General features: G+C 42.7%; 1 pseudogene across 2 annotated transcripts; it reads right to left on the reverse strand.

The window, feature by feature from the left end:
* Nucleotides 1-1,139: 1,139 nt before the first annotated feature.
* Nucleotides 1,140-4,363, reverse strand: LOC147888898 (F-box protein SKIP2 pseudogene; annotated as a pseudogene). 2 transcript variants are annotated; one of them, XR_015543059.1, is made up of 3 exons: nt 2,752-4,363; nt 2,539-2,592; nt 1,140-1,662 (listed from the first exon to the last, which is right to left on the reverse strand). The product of XR_015543059.1 is annotated as an F-box protein SKIP2 pseudogene, transcript variant X2 (transcript). The 2 variants fall into 2 exon arrangements; XR_015543058.1 differs by lacking the exon at nt 1,140-1,662 and having other exon boundaries at nt 2,404-2,592.
* Between the last annotated feature and the right edge of the window lie 224 nt (nt 4,364-4,587).

Consider the following 4,587-nt stretch of genomic DNA (forward strand, 5'->3'; position numbering starts at 1 on the left):
CAGTTCGCAAAACCATGCTCTGATACCATGATAAAAATATGAAGAAAAGAGAGGAGAAGAGTAAAGATGAGAAGAGAGAGCACACCACAAATGACTAACTATACACTATATTTAGTTAAAATTTTAAAATATATACAAACTCTTTTGGGATTAAGGTTAGGCATCTAACCCTTTCCTTTATAGCACTCTACAAGGTTAGTGCTATGCACATACCATCACATGATGTTAAGCATGGTTTGTCAATAATATAGATGTCTTCTCAACCCATTAGAAGTCCTTACTATTGTTATCTACCAATTTTTGACCACCTCGTGCCTCACAACAAAATTGTTTACTTTTTTCATGCAAGAGGAGACTAATATTTCAATTCATATAATATCATATATATCATGACCTTGTAAACGTAATTACTACCACTTGTTCATGAACCAACAAGGGAAAACATGAATCATGAAGTTACCTTCATAGCACAAGATGAATGATGAAAATCATTCATGATGCCTACTCGAGATCGAAAAATACCAATTGGATGTGTAGCAAAAAGGGCGGAAATTGAGAGAGAGAGAGAGAGAGAGAGAGAGAGAGAGAGAGGGGGGGGGGGGGGAGGTGAGGACGAGAGAGAGGGAGAGATTCCACGAAAGAAAGTAGAAAGTGAAACTTGGTAAAAAGCCCGCACTAAAAACAATTAATTTTCAGAAATATAAAGTCTGAATTTTGCTATTGAAGTGAAAACTCCAGTAAGGCAAAGCCCACAAAGGGGGCAGGCCAAAAAGACCTCCAAATAATTATGTCACACTTAACTTTCACTTCAACAAGAAGCATATTAGTTAAACCATATTCTAATAGACAGCCTATTAACTTTCACTTTCCTCCATAAAGCCTTAATTGGACGCCTTCCTCATCAAGATAATATACCCATTCCCCAAAATATCCTGCTTCCATCTTTTCATTGGTTCAAACAAATACTTCTCAAATGAGTCACTTTGCCTAGCATAATTACACATCAAATAATATAAAAGAAGGCTTGTTTAACCACCAACAGGATGAAGGACAAACTCACCATTACAAGCCAATGGCAGAGAAATTCATTTTGAAAACAGAAAAAAGAAATAATAGATCTATGCCAGACTCCACTAGCTTTTCACATGGCTGCAAAAGCAGTTCCATCCCAAAGTTTCAACAACCAAGTGTATTATATTGACAAATTGGAAGCATGCTCTTTGGATGAGATAAGTCCCGAGAAGAAAAACAGAGTAAGCGCAACTATGGCAGAGTAAGAGCAACTATGGCGTGATAAGAGAACTCTCAAGCTATGGTATGATAGGATGCTCTCAAAAAATCTCACCAACAGGATGAAGGACAAACTCACCATTACAAGCCAATGGCATCAACAAGGCCTAACGAATCTATGATCTCGACACTGCTCTTGCAAACTTCCACAACTCTTCAAAACTAGGAGCACATGAATATTTCATTTTCTGACAGAACTTTGAAAAACTAAGGACGTGTAGTTATTATTGCCCCCCCCCCACTATATTCTCCGTTTTCTTTCTGCGGGATTACCCGTTCTAAGGAACCAATTGACTTCTGAGTTGGCATGGACTTGCAAGTTTGTTGCAGTTTACAATTGACTTCATTTCAAGGTTGGACCCCATCGCCAATCTGCCAAAACCTCTTAGATTTAGCAAAGGTCCAAACTGAACTAGGTTTGCACAAACAACTAGTAAAGAACTCGCAAGGAAGTGGACGCCCACAGCTCAAGGCAACATTTTCCTAAAAGGAAAGACCAGTCCTAGATTTAATGGAAGCTTGGGTAACGGGATTTTTGTTTGAGTTTATGCTCTTGTGGCCAGCATGGTTTAGCTTTGCCAAATCCCGGGCTCTTGCTGTAAGGGATCCAGGCTTCTGTCTCAAATCCAGATAAAAATAGCCAACTAGACGATGCACTGCTAGACATAGAACATGTCAAAACATGACCAAGCTCCAGAATGCAGCCTGCACAGAGTTATTGGCCCATGCAGTTTCATTGATTAAAGTGGCCCAAAATTATAAGACTGGGATCCAGTCATCTCAGAAGTCAATAAGAAATCATGACATAAACCAATCACGAGGTGGCATTTCGCCTTATCACATGACACAACAGATGTTGAACTTCACTGTCTTGTTGAAACAACGTGTAAGCTTGTGCTGATAATCTTCCAATTAAAAAAGGCTTGCATAGTGGACTGTTTTCATGTATACTTCAGGCAGTGGCCACAAATATTCAGAAGGCAAATACAGTGAGCCCAAATCTAGTAAATGACTCCAAAGTGTCATCAAATGTGATCGTTGGATCAAGGAAAGTTGCAATGAAGCAAATCAAACGTTTAAAGCTTGAGTGCTGCATTTAAATCTGCGCAGTCGAAATTGGAAATCCGATTTCCCTAAATAGTTCCACAATTCTTAGAATGTGCCCTGCTTTTAGTTCAACATAATTGAGCCCGTTGACAAATATGCAAGACAGATATTATATTCAGCACGAAGACCACGTCAAATTACCTTAAGAAACATCCATTGCAAAACAATACTTTGTATGTTCATGTTCTGGCAGTCCTGAAAAAACACGAACACAGCAACCACATCATTCACCTCAAGCATCCATTACAAACTGTACTAACTATTGCGTGAACACAAAAGGGTACGTTTAGATAATGTCAGGAAAAGATTACACCCTGACTGCAGAGTCAAAATGTTCTGATTCAAAGAGCATACCGCATTAGATGGGTAAAACAGCACTCTCACGATGGCTTCGGGAATCCTCTCAAAAAATTGCTAGCAGCCAATCCCAACCGGTTCTTGAAAAATGGATGACGGCCGCATAATACTGCTGTGGACGTTGTGGTAATCCTGGACTTCCCACCTGGAGGAACCTCATCATGCTCCTCATCTTCTGGTGCCAAAGTAGGAATGTCTAAAGAAAGAGTCAAAGATGGTCGATTCATCTTGAGCCATGTTTTAGAAGCCAACGTAACACCTTTGCATTTCTTTACTTTTACCTTACACAGTCTAGGGCAGCCCCTTGCAAATACCTCCAAGCCAAGATCCGAGATCGGGCAATTTTTAATGCAGATCTTCTTCAAGGATGAACACTTACCCGCTATACAAGACAACTCTATGTCTCTCACGGCCTCAGTGTTGCAAAGAGCCACCCTCTCAAGCCCTACACAATTTGAAGCAATGACAGCTAAACTTTTAGCTGTCACATTGGCTCCTACAAGAACCAGCTCTTGAAGATCTGTGCAATGTTTGCCGATAGCGAGAAGACCCTCATCCCCAGTCCTACTAGCAATCCGATCATCTATATAAAGTCTTCTGAGATTCCTGCAGCCACCCGCAATCTCGCAATATCCTCGATCAGTGCAATCCGATACCTTGGTCACGTGCAGAACTTCCAGCTTGGAGCAGCGAGAAATAGCTCTCAAGGCTCTATCGCCCATTTTTAAAGATTCCACATGAAGTTCGGTCAGCTCGGTCAGATGTTCGGCTATGGCCTCAAAAATTTGATCCCAAAAGCCGGGGTTCCTAACGAACAGGAGAGTCTGCATATGCTTCGAGCTTGCGATCAAAGGCGCGAAAAGATGTGCACTCGTTATCTCTTTCAAACAGAGTCGTCGTAGCTTGCTTCTCCCTGCGATTATAGCCTCTTGGCTGTCATGGAGTTTCCTAAACCGCTTCACAGAAAGATCTTCGAGAGTAGAGCAATTGCACAACATTGCGTTGAGGCCTGGGGCGCCAAATCCACAAGAACTGGACGAAAATTTCTTCAAGGGACCACAAATCTGTGCGAAAGCTGCAACCCCATCGTCCGTAACCGCTTTACAACCCTTGAGTTTCAACCTGCTCAAGTGCCTGCAACGCTCGCCTACGAGGACAAGGGTCTTGTTGTCAATGCTCAACTCTTTTCTGTTACATGTAAGTGTCAGTGAAGTAAGGTGCTCGAATCTCATCAGCAGAGTGACGGCATCCGCATCCAAAGTTGCCTGCGCTCTGAGCGTAAGGCGATCCCGAGATTTGGCCTCAACCCAGTGCCAGCGTTTGCAGACGAGGGAGCAAGTGTTGCGGGCGTCTGCAGAGAGGTGTTGAAAGACGGAAGCCAAGCATTCGTGGGGAAGATGGAGTGTGAAATCTTGAGGCGGGAGCAGCGCCTGAATGTCTGGGGTGGGGGGGGACAAGTCGTGGAGCAAGGGAGGGGGAGACACAGCAGAGGAAGAGAAGGAAGGAGCTTGACCCATGGTTGGCTGGGGAGGAACTCTGCTCTCAAAATCAAAGGATTAGGGAAGAAAGAAATGTGCAGACAAAAGCCTGCATACACTTCAAACTACCCTCTGCCACAAAGGACATCGTTTCAAATTATTCTGAGATCAATTAAGACAGAGAGCTCAAGGAACCAAGGTGAATCTTTAACCTATTAACCACCACAACTTAAAAACAAGTGAAAAAAGATGAATGACACATGTCATTCAATAGGCCTGCCCAAAATAAATGGGGAGGCCAAGGGGAGGGGTTAGGGTCGAGTGGTGGAGTGAGGGAAGCTAAGAGGCAAAGAGA

Source organism: Dipteris shenzhenensis, chromosome 21, assembly GCF_047967505.1.
Source record: "Dipteris shenzhenensis isolate YYH24624 ecotype China chromosome 21, Dip_SZ_1.0, whole genome shotgun sequence".
NCBI lineage: Eukaryota > Viridiplantae > Streptophyta > Polypodiopsida > Gleicheniales > Dipteridaceae > Dipteris > Dipteris shenzhenensis.